This window comes from Lissotriton vulgaris, chromosome 10 (assembly GCF_964263255.1).
Source record: "Lissotriton vulgaris chromosome 10, aLisVul1.2, whole genome shotgun sequence".
In the NCBI taxonomy this organism is placed as follows: Eukaryota; Metazoa; Chordata; class Amphibia; order Caudata; family Salamandridae; genus Lissotriton; species Lissotriton vulgaris.
Genome location: NC_141698.1, coordinates 7,821,584 through 7,834,303, shown reverse-complemented (window position 1 = coordinate 7,834,303; position 12,720 = coordinate 7,821,584). Strand labels below are relative to the sequence as shown.

The window sequence follows — 12,720 nt, the reverse complement described above, 5'->3', positions numbered from 1 at the left end:
GTTCACCGGTAGGTGGCGTTGGTAGGCTCTTCGTGTTGGCGTTGTCCGTGCTGAAAGTGGCATCCATGTCACCTGTATAGCTGCCGTGTAGGTGTGCTCACGTCTGTTCTTTTTGCCCCAGTTGTGCACTGATCCATGAAGAAAACTGTCACTTTGACAGGATTTTCTGACTTTGTTAGCCCCCGTTTTTTGTGTGTAGGAAGTCATGTCCTCTAGGAAGACTTCAGTGTACAAACTGTGCGGCGTCTGTCACTGTGCCAGGTCAGTGTCATACCATCATTTGGTTTGCCTGTGGTGTCAGAAGCACGACCACAACGCCAAATCGTGCTTCGACTGCCGGCCCATGGCTCCAAAGTTTTTGAGGGAGCGGTCCCTAAAGGTGCTCGCGGCCCTGCAGGCATTGCATTGCCAGAGTTCTCGTAGGGCCCGGTCCCGGTTGAGAGGAAGATCCGGAACCGCTCCCAAGTCCTCTTCGTACCACTTCAAATAGTTAGGACATTCAGCTAAGAGGCACAAGAAGCAGAATAAGTTTAAGCAAGTTTCGACTTCTCCCAGTCAGACGCGATTGAGTAACATCAGCGTTTAAAGGCTTGTTTCCTGAAACCTGTGCCTGGGTCGAGACTGCACCTCCCCTTTTTTTCCGGGAGCTTGAGCTACCCCAGCTCAAATTAAAGATGAGGCATGCCTCATTTTTTAGTAGCCTGACTCCTCTGGTGAGCCTTCGGGCCCCACTGGATCAGAGGGTGGCTCTTTAAGGTCTGAGCTGGCGGGTCAGGTCCCGCGCCAATGGCCCCTATGTATCCAAGAATGGATCCAGACTGTTGCTGGTCATGCCACTGCGTCCTTCCCTAGCACTGGCTCCCACTGGCGGTATCCGCCCCATTCTGATTCCAGACGACCTGGAGCTGGTGCGGCGTCTACCGACTCCCATTCTGGTGCCAACAGGACCCACAGATCATAGGCCGCTTCCTAAGCCTTATTCGGACTGGCTAGGTGTAGGAGAAGAGTAGGAGGGGTCACTGGACCCTTTAGAAGACCAACCTTATGAGGAAATGGACTGGTATGAGGAATTGGGTGATGCCAGTGGATTGGGTACTTCTCCACATACTGGCATACTCTCTCCCCCCCTACCATGGCTACGGATGAGGCAGCAACTTCAACTATTGTGGTGCGAAGGGTGGCTAAGGTCCTTAATCTTTAGCTTTCTTTAGTGGAGGTCAAGACTAACCTCTTGACAGAAGTAATGCATATGGAAATTTCCTCCTTGAAATTTTTGGGGGAAAATTGTCCATGCCCAGCATAGAGGCTCTTGTGAACAGGACGATTGCCTGCCCCGGGTAACCCAAACTTCTCTGCCCACCCCATCCGGTGTTGTGATTCAAGCTTGTACTTCCCATGGCATGTTCTCTTCCGCTCTCATTGACAGGGAATCCAAAAGTCTGGACAGTTAGGGCAAGAAAATGTTTTCTTTGTTAGCCTTGCATTACGGTCCGTGAACACAGCATGCTTATTGGGGCCATTATTCCCGCTCTTGGCGGGAAACAGTTGTGCAAGTGCTGCTGCAGGTCTCAGAGGAGGCCCAGGCCATCCTTTCCCAAGTGGTTTCTGATGGGAAAGATGCAGCAAAGGTTCGAGGCATGTGGGCTGCTGAATTCATATCTGTGCATAGATCGCCGCCTAGTGTTGGGTCCGGATGATCGCACATTTTTGTCCTGGAAGAGTCTTCGAAGTATCACGAGATAGGTGGCTCTTCCCCTGGACTACAGTGCGCATGGGCATCGACTCCATCCCCAGATTGTTTTTTTCCGCCATTGGGTTCGGATGCATATTGGTTCACTCAAAGTTGGGAATCGATATAAAACTTTCTTTTGGCCAAAAGGCCTTTAGTTTACCGTCGGTATTGTCTTGCGATCGGTGCCCAGTTCTGTTCCAGCTCAGTTCCCGAGCCGGACATCCAGGAGAGCCGCGTGGCTTTTCGGCACTGAAGGCCTGGTCGACGCCAGAGGCCTTATCGACGGACCATCATGGAACGTAGCCCGTTCAAGAGATGTCCCGTGTGTAACTCGAAATATCCTCACATCGATGTCCACCCGGTGTGCAAAAAGTGCCTGTCGCCGGATCACGATGAAGCCAGCTGTATGGCTTGTTCCCGTTTCCGATCCAAGAAGACGATTCGAGTTTGGCGCGCTGCGCGCAAGGAAGCCCAGCAGACGGCACCTGACCCGGTGAACATCTTCGATGCTGGGGATGATGAAGAAGCAGAGCGGGAGGTTCGAGAGAGCCTGTTGGATCCCGCATCGGAGATCGACTCCAGCTACGACGCTGATATTGAGATGCTCGATGCGGAAGAAGTCGTCGACCAGGTAGGAGACGACGATGGGGCCTTTGGGGCCATGGAAGATAGTTCAAGCGAGGAGCGAGGCCCACAAACTGATACTGGGGCCAAGACACTTTATAAAGCTCAGGTCGAGGGATCGCCACATGGCCTTACCCAAGATCTTCCACTGGGTTCTACAGCCCCGCCTTCGGACATTTCTAAAGAGCAGCAAGTTGCAAAATCGAAACCGAAAGAGAAAGCTTCGGTGTCTATGCAACCCAAAGCACTAGAGGCGAAATCGAAACCGAAAGTGCGTATTGCTTTGGTCGGCTCGAAGTCTTCGGAACTATCGGCACCGACGAAGCATAAAACTGTTATCGACCCAAAGAGGCCGCTAAAGGGCGTAGAGCGGAAGACTGGCACGCCGAAAGCACCGGTCAAGGACGTCGACCCGAAAACATCAGCACCGAAGACCGTCGACACCGACAAAGGACTCGGTGCTCGGAAGGTTCCAGAGCCTGCGCGTCGGCCGGACAAGGCTAAAAGTGGTACGACCCTCGAGGCCACGCCTGGCGGTGCCTCGAAGGATTCCGTCCGCCTCCTTCTCAAAGCAGGTGGCGGCTCATTAAAGCGCATTAAGGACAAGGCTTCGGCTGTCGGACCAAAGGATACTCCACCTCCAAAGCCTGCCGATAAACCTCAAAAGACGTCGGCGCCTATCCACTTCACGCTGCCGCTGAAAGTGGTGCCAAAGGCCTTCTTCCCGAAGATAGCCTTCGAAGCGCCCAAAAAGGTGTCCATGGGGCCGAAGCCAACAACTGTGGTACCGGCAGCAAAGCATCGACCACCCTCGCTTGAAGATTAGCAGGAACAGTTCATCTATGCTGATACAGGCAGACTTTCTATTTATAAACGAAAGATCGCCCCGGAACAGCCTATGGAGTCGTATAGAATTCCATTGAAAAAGGGTTCTTCTACAGCACCTGTTCATGTGGAACCAATATCTCCACGTGGTCTAGATGTCTCGCCCACTTATTCAGATGTGGAAACAGGGGAAGGAGACAATGAGGAGTACAACTATCCTGTGGACACTGATCCTGAAGATAATAATGAACCCTGGGCAGATGCTGCTGACCCAGGGGATCCACACACTGCCCCCAGACACTCATGTGTATACTGTGAAAACATCGCCTACTGAGGATTCAGCGGCGTTTAATGCGCTTATTAAAAGGGCAGCCAAGAATCATGATGTCCAGCTCCATGCTGACCCTATTAAGGTTGATTTTCTGTTCGACACCTTTTCCACCTCAGAGAGGACTGTCAAGACTCTGCCTATGCTGAAGGGTGTCTTGAAACATGCTGGGGAGATATTTAAGGAGCCTACAAGGTCCAGGGTGATAAATCCCAGGATTGAAAAAAAGTACAAACCAGCGCCTGGGAACCCTACCTACATTAAGGGACAGTTGCTGTTGGACTCTCTGGTTGTTTCTAATGCCCAGAAGAGGGCTAACTCTCAAACAGGTGATGCTCCTCCCCCTGATAAAGAATCTAAGGTGCTAGAGGCATCGGGGAAAAGGGTGGCGGCTCAAGCGGCCAATATCTGGCGCATTTCAAACACTCAGGCACTCTTAGCCAGGTATGACAGGGCCCATTACGACACACTGGAGACCCTGTTACAGCACCTGCCAGATGAATATAAAGAGGCGGCTGAGATGCTCATACAGGAAGGGAAGCTCATCTCAAATGCTTCTATCAAATGTGCACTGGACGCAGCAGACACCGCGGCCAGAGCCGTTAATACAAGTGTCATGTTGAGACGGCATGCCTGGCTCAATCTCCGGGTTCAAGCCAGAGATACAGACCACCATTCTCAATCAGACAGTAAACCCTGATCATTTATTTGGCCCAGAGGTGGACACCACCTTGAAAAAAATCAAGGACACTGAGACTGCGAAGTCTATGGGGGCTCTCCAGTCGCAGCAGTTCAGGGGTGGTTCTTTTCGTCGCTCAAGCAATAGAGGTGTTTCCAGAGGCCAGCTGTCCCAGCAAACACAGTACAATACAGGTGGCGCGCAAACCATACACCAAACAAAGTAGAGGTGGCTATCGTGGAAAGAGCGCCAAGGGCAGAGGTCGTGGAAACAGCTTCAGATCCTCCGCCACTAACAAACAGTGACGCCTTGTCACTGCCCCCCGACCATACAACACCAGTCGGGGGGGAGACTCCAACAGTTCCTGCCGGTCTGGAAGTCCATCACCACAGACAAGTGGGTCACAAAGCTTATCCAGTACGGTTATTGTCTGGAGTTAACATCCACTCCACCCAACATACCCCCAAGACACCGTCCTTTGTCCACAGAGCATTTGCACTTATTGCAGCAGGAGGTACTCGTCATGCTGCAAAAAGGAGCAATCGAGCTCATGCCTATGGAAGAAAGAGGCACATGAGTTTACTCACTGTACTTCTTGATCCCAAAAAAGGACGGGTCCCTCAGACCCAAACTGGACCTCAGACCCCTCAATCAGTACATTCTGTCAGAACACTTTCACATGCTAACACTGCAGCAGGTTCTGCCGTTGCTCAGTCAGGGAGATTTTCTCGCAACATTAGATCTGAAGGATGCATACTTTCATATTCCGTTACACCCGTCACACAGAAAATACTTCAGATTCACCATTCACAATCAGCATTACCAATTCAAGGTCCTCCCTTTTGGAGTAACGACGGCACCCAGGGTGTTTACAAAGTGCCTGGCGACAGTGGCGGCACACCGACGGAGACAAAACATTCACGTCTACCCTTATCTGGACGACTGGCTTATCCAGGCAAAGTCGGCCCAGCAGTGTGCCGCCCACATGTCCCACACCATTCACCTTCTTCACGATCTGGGATTCTCACTGAATTACCCGAAGTCTCACCTTCAACCCGCCCACATACGGCAGTATCTGGGCGCAACAGTAGACACTCTGGCAGCCAAAGCACAGCCCAATTCAGAGAGGATAAGCAGCATTCAATCGCCGATACAGAAATTCAGACCATAACACTCGCTTCAGGCACGAGTGTTCATGCAGTTAATAGGCATGATGGCCTCCTGCATCTTCATAGTCCTGCACGCGAGACTTCATATGCGTCCGCTTCAGGAGTGCTTAGCACGTTAGTGGAATCAGGCTCTCGGACAGTTGAAAGACCTAGTGTTGGTAACCGGTCGTGCATACAACTCTCTGCATTGGTGGAATCCACAAAACCTTTGCAAGGGACGACCGTTCCAGGAGCATGTGCCACAGATTATACTGACAACGGACGCATCTCTCCAGGGATGGGGAGCTCATGTACTCCACTACACAGTGCAGGGACTATGGACAACGCAGCAAAAGAAGATGCACATCAACCTTCTAGAGCTGATGGCAATCTTCATGGCTATGAAGGCATTCAAAGTACATCTGTGCAACAAGGTCGTGTTGATCCGGACGGACAACATGACTGCCATGTACTACATTCAGAAACAGGGAGGAACACACTCTCCACAGTTGTCTCATCTGGCTCAGAGCATGTGGAAGTGGGCCATTCAGAGGAACATCTTCCTCATGGCGGAACACCTCCCAGGCAAGGACAATCAGATGGCAGACCTGCTCAGCAGGTACAGCCACCAAATGCACGAGTGGGAGATACATCCATCAGTACTCCAACTGTACTTCCAAAGGTGGGGTCATCCAGAGATAGACCTGTTCGCCACAAGGGAAAACGCAAAATGCCAAAGCTTCGCCGCCAGGTTCCCACATCCGCAGTCACAGGGCAATTCGATATGGATGAATTGGTCAGGCAGATTTGCATACGCTTTTCCCCCAGCGCCTCTGATACCGCTGGTGGCACGGAAGCTGAAGCAACACTCGATGACGCTCATCCTGGTTGCTCCAACGTGGCACGCCAACCATGGTACACCACGTTTCTAGAACTATCCGTGGTACCGCATCAAAGGCTGCACCTCACACCCAGGCTTTTGACGCAGAGCCATGGCGACATTAAGCATCCAGATCCGCAACAGCTCAACCTGGCGATCTGGCTCCTGAGTTCTTAGAATTTGGCTACCTCAGTTTGCCTCCAGACTGTATGGATATCATAAGGGAGGCAAGAAAGCCCACCACTAGAGCATGCTATGTGGCGAAATGGAAGCGGTTTGTCATTTATTGTACGGACCACAACATCGACCCGCTAGACGTGTCTACTCAAGACATAAATTGTTATCTGCTACATCTATACAAATGCAATCTGGCCAATGCTTCTATTCGTATACATTTGTCCTCAATGGCAGCTTATCTACAAAACAGACAGCACCTCTCACTTTTCAGAGTGCCTGCCATTAAAGCTTTTCTGGAAGGACTAAAACGAGTCATTCCTCCCCGGACCCCGCCGGCTCCTGAATGGAACCTGAATGTGGTCCTCACCAGACTGATGGGTCCACCTTTTGAGCCTCTACATTCCTGCGAGATTTAATTCTCGACGTGGAATGGGGCTTTCCTGATAGCAATTACGTCACTGCGACACGTTAGTTAACTCCAGGCACTAACTATCCAAGAGCCATTCATACAAATTCACTCCAACAGGGTGGTGCTTCGCACTAACCCTACATTTCTTCCTAAGGTAGTTTCACAGTTCCATATCAATCAGACTATTGAACTGCCTGTGTTCTTCCAAAATCCTGAGTCAGTGGCGGAGAGGATGTTCCACACACTAGACGTCAAGAGAGCTTTGATGTACTACATTGATAGGACCAAAGATTTTAGGAAAACAAACTGTTTGTTGCCTTTTCGCCACAACACAAAGGCAACCCCATTTCCAAAGCAGGTATAGCCAGGTGGATAGTTAAGTGCATTCAGAACTGCTATGAAAAAGCCAAGCGCACTTTAACGGTCCCCCCACGGGCCCACTCCACCCGAAAGTTGGGGGCCTCCATTGCTTTCCTTGGAAATATTCCTTTAGAGGACGTATGTAGAGCAGCCACATGGTCTACCACACACCAATTTACAAAACACTACTGTGTAGATGTGCACTCCAAACAGCAGGCAGCTGTAGGGCAGGCTGTTCTAAAAACACTTTTTCAAACTGCTGCAGCTGGCACAGGCGGCCGCCGTTAATGGAGGGACTGCTATGTATTCTATGCACAGATATGAATTCAGCAGCCCACATGCTTCGAACCGAATATGCTACTTACCAGTATGCATCTGTTCTTGGCATGTAGGGCTGCTGACATTCATATTGCCTGCCCTCCTCCCCGGCGCCTGTAGCGGCTGCAGCATACAGAATTACTCTTAGCATGGTCATCACTTACTGTCTTACACTCCATCTCTGCCACAATGGCTAAAAACAATCTGAGGATGGAGTGGATGCCCATGCGCACTGTAGTCCAGGGGAGGAGCCACCTATCTCGTGATACTTCGAAGACTCTTCCAGGACAACAATGTGCAATCATCCGTACCCAACACTAGGCGGCGATCTATGCACAGATATGAATGTCAGCAGCCCTGCATGCCAAGAACAGATGCATACTGGTAAGTAGCATATTCGATATCTTTATTCTACTAGCTAATAAGACGTTACAAAACAGACCAAAAACACTCTACCAGAGGGAAAGCTTCTAACACAGCTCTCCTTCGCAACATTCCTCTATCTGAAATCTGCAAGGGGGCTACATGGCGCTCAGTACATACCTTTAAACGCCATTATGGTCTAGATTCGGATGCTCCGGCCTATGCCCAGGTTGGACAGGCTTCTCTAAGGAATTTGTTTGCATAATTGCATTTTGAATGTGATCTTTCATGTTCTGTATACTTTGTTGCTCGTCCGCGAGACTTTATGTATGGGCTTGCTACTCTATTCATAGATTGACTATTGATGAGTATCCCCTGGCTTAGAAGGATTAGTTACTTACCTGTAATCCTAGTTCTCATCCAGGGGTATACTCATCAAAGTCCTAAGTGACTCACCCTCCTCCCGGACAAGCATTTTGGAACTATTGCATATTGATTGCATGTCTACTCATGTGTCTAGTGAGTAAAGACAGTTCCCAACAGGTATTATGCGGAGACAATTTTGAAAATGTATGCAATATGCATTACAAAGAAAGGAAAACCAAGGAGTCAAGGGATTTTCAGAGAGGGTAATCTTATTTTCATGAGCAATAGAAAAAAACTTTCAAGGGTCAATACAGTTAAAGCAGCACTGTACAGAGTGGATCTTGTGACAACCCGGTGACACTTGGTGCAGGTGCTATATACAGTGACAAGTGAGTGTGCAAGTGTTTAAAAACAACAGCAAAGGCGACGCATTAATCAAGATATAAACATCAGATAATGGCCCCAACAGAGACAAGTAACCATTACTTGAAACACAATTATTTGTATGGGAGCACAAGACGTGAAATGCGTCGTGAAATTCAAGCTGTTGGGGCCATTATCTGATGTTTATATCTTGATTAATGCGTCGCCTTTGCTGTTGTTTTTAAACACTTGCACACTCACTTGTCACTGATTGTATATAGCACCTGCACCAAGTGTCACCGGGTTGTCACAAGATCCACTCTGTACAGTGCTGCTTTAACTGTATTGACCCTTGAAAGTTTTTTTCTATTGCTCATGAAAATAAGATTACCCTCTCTGAAAATCCCTTGACTCCTTGGTTTTCCTTTCTTTGTAATGCATATTGCATACATTTTCAAAATTGTCTCCGCATAATACCTGTTGGGAACTGTCTTTACTCACATGATACACCCATCCCAACGTGGTTTATGGGTCCTCTCCTGTTGTTCTCATACATACTCATGTGTCTAAACACCACAAATAGACCTAACTGCCACCTGTAGTGCATCATGGGAGCAAGGGGTCTCCTGCATGTCTTAAAGGCACGGTACCCTAACTCTAATGCCTTAAAGGCAAGGAGTCAGTTTTCTTTGTTTCTTATTATTCTGCTTCAGCCTACAGGCAACTGCCTGCAATTACAAGCTTTCTTTATGGCAATAAAGCATTGTTGTATGACAACTGTTTAGTGCTTCCTCTTTTCCTTATGGGTTCGGAGGGTATGGGTACTACAATGCAAACCTATGTAATTTCGGCATTTTTGCCATGCTGGAAACATTTTTGTATGTATGTATATGTATATGTGTGTATGTGTGTGTGTGTGTATATATGTATATATGTATATATGTATATATGTATATATATGTATATATGTATATATATATATATATACATACACACACACATACATACATACTCTCCTAGATCCCGCTCATGGGCGGGTATATTACTGGAAAGTAACTAATACGTATAGTCTCAGGAATCATAAATGAAGAAATCTTTCCATGAAGACTGACTATAAAAGAAAGGTTCATATCCTGGCTCTAATTTTGTTTGCACTTTTTCGTGTTCATCGCTGTTACATTTGACAAAGGACATACCACACATCCTCCGTTGTCTCTGGTGAGTGAACAAAACAGTAGAAAATGAAGCAGAAAAATAAATTACACAAGTCCATGCTGCCACCTCCCCATATAGACATACCTCCTTATTGATTGATTTATTTGCCGTAGTATGAAGTCACAAACAGCGATCAAAGCTACTGAAGCATTTATTGGACAAAACTGAAAACAGGAGAAACAAAAGCTGAACAAGTGAGTGGTGCGTGCGCGCGACAGCGAGACATCTGTTTTCCATTATCTGGCACGCATCTGTGCACGATAATTGAAAACAGATGTGGCTCGTGCGGGTAACCGCAAGCAATAGGCCGTGGGCGGAGCAAAGGCGGGGCATGCGCCCGCCTTTGACCAATTGCATGCTGTCTTTGAAAGACGCACGCAAAAGCCAATAGCCTGTGACGAAAAAAAACAGACGAGCATGCAGTGAGCTTTTCAAAGCCCCTTAAAAAAAGTCTCAGACAGCGCATGCACGCTGCTACAGTATCGACCTAAAAAGGACACCAACTGCAAAGTCTATGGGAGCTTTAGAGTTCTCTTCTCCTAGAGTCTCCTTTCGCCGCTCCTTCTATAGGGCTGGCTCTAAAACCAATACACCGGAGCACCAATCCTCCTCTTACAAAAGCTCCAATCAGGGTTCCTTTTCCAGAGGATACTTTAGGGTAAGTTACAGGGGTAACAAGGGCAAAGGCCGGTGTAATACCCGCAGCTCCCCTATCACCAAGCAGTGACTTCCCTGTGCTTCCCCCGACCACTCCCCACTTTATGGGGGACACCTTTCACAGTTCCTACCTGTCTGGAATTTCATCATCACAGACAAGTGGGTAAGACAAATTATCCAGTATGGTTACTGCCTAGAACTCATGTCCACTCCCTCACACATTCATCCCACACACTGTCCACAAAACATTTAGCTCTCCTCAAACAGGAAATTCTCCCTACTACACAAAAATGCAATAGAACCAGTTCCCTTACCCCAACAGGGCACAGGGGTTTATTCAATCTACTTTCGAATTGCAAAAAAGGACAGCTCTCAGGCCAATATTAGACCTCATACCCTTAAACCTCTACATCCAATCAGACCACTTCCACATGGTCACCCTCCCAACAGTTGCTCCCACTACTTCAACAAGGCGACTTCCTCTCCACTCTGTATCTTAAGGACGTCTACTTTCATATTCCTATTCACCCCTCACAGAAAGTATCTCAGGGTCTCGGTGGAGGGACAACATTATCAGTTCAAAGTCCTTCCATTCTGGGTAACCACGGCACCCAGAGTCTTCAGCAAATGCCTCACAGTGGTAGCGGCTCATTTAAGAAGGCAACACATTCATGTGCTCCCTTATTTGGAGGACTGGCTCATAAAACCAAAATCTCGCAAGTTGTGTACTGCACACGCAACTATCCATCTACTTCACTTTCACATTAAACCTCAACAAGTCTCACCTACAGCCATACAACATACCACAGTATCTATCTGCTACTCTAGACACCTCCAAAGCTCTAGCATACCCCATTCCCGGTAGTATTCACTCCAAGCAGGCTCTAATATTACAATTTCAGCCTCAGCACTCGTTGCCAGCTCGAGTGTTGATACAGTTAATCGGGGTGATGGCTTCTTGCATCCTCATCGTCCCTTAAGCAAGACCCCCGATGCGTCCCTAGCAGGAATGCTTAGCACAGCAGTGGAACCAGGCTCAAGGTCAGCTGACAGACCTGGTGTTCGCTCTCTGCAGTATTGGAATGCACAAAACCTTTCCAAAGGGCAGCCGTTCCTCGACCTGGTTCCACAGATGGTACTAACGGCTGGGGAGCTCATCTTCAAAGTCAAACTGTTCAGGGCTATGGACCCCTCGACCGAAACAACTCCACATACATCACCTGGAGTTACTAGCAATCATTTTAGCACTAAAGTCTTTCCAACTTTTGCTACTAGGCAAAGCTGTAATAATACGTACAGACAACATGACGGCAATGTATTGCAGTGGGGGACACACTCCAACATTCTCGCCATGTGCAAACTATATGGAGATGGGCTATTCCTCAAAAGATATACCTACTTGCTGAACATCTCCTGAGAGTACACAATCAGATTGTGGATCTGCTCAGTCGACACACACAATATATGCACGAATGGGAACTTCATACTCAAGTTCTTATTCCATTCTTTCAAATGTGGGGACACCAAGACACAGATCTGTTTGCCACACATCACAACACAAAATGAATCAACTTCGCCTCAAGGTATCCACACCTATTGTCCAAAGGCAATGCGCTATAGATGAGCTGGTCAGGAAAATTTACTTACGCTTTTCCGCCTCTACCTCTCATTCCGTTAGTGGTTCGGAAACTCAACTCTCATTCCCTCACAATGATCCTAGATGCTCCAACATGGGCCTGACAACCATGGTTCACAACCCTCTTGGAGCGATCAGTAGTTATGCATCAAAAGATAAGTCTCATCCAAACTTCTTACACAGAACCATGGAGAGATAAGGCACCTAGATCCCAATCTACTCAATCTTGTGATCTGGCTACTGAGGTTTTAGAGTTTGGCTACCTCAATCTCCCACCAGACTTCATGAACGTCATTAAAGAGGCCAGACGTCCTATCACCAGAGCATGCTATGCAGCAAAGTGGAAGCAATTTGTTGTTTACTTTAAAAATAACAATCAACCCACTAGATGCTTCCTTTCAAACATTATCTGTTCTCTCTTGCATCTACAACAATGTAATTTGGCATATACATCTATATGGCTACAGCTAGCTGTAATAGCCGCTTTCCTCCAAAACAGACAACACTTTTCTACTCTCCTACTAACTCCATCATTACCCTTCATGGCAAAAAGAATCTAGGGATGGAGTCTATGCCCATGCGTACTGTCCCCATAAGGAGTCTCCGCCTATCTCGTGACTAACAAAGACCTCTGCGACAA

At 48.0% G+C, this 12,720-nt stretch overlaps 1 protein-coding gene across 2 annotated transcripts in view; it reads left to right on the top strand.

The window, feature by feature from the left end:
- The window catches only part of HUWE1 (HECT, UBA and WWE domain containing E3 ubiquitin protein ligase 1), a 1,800,886-nt gene that overhangs the window by 646,026 nt on the left and 1,142,140 nt on the right, over positions 1 to 12,720 (top strand). The window lies entirely within an intron of this gene.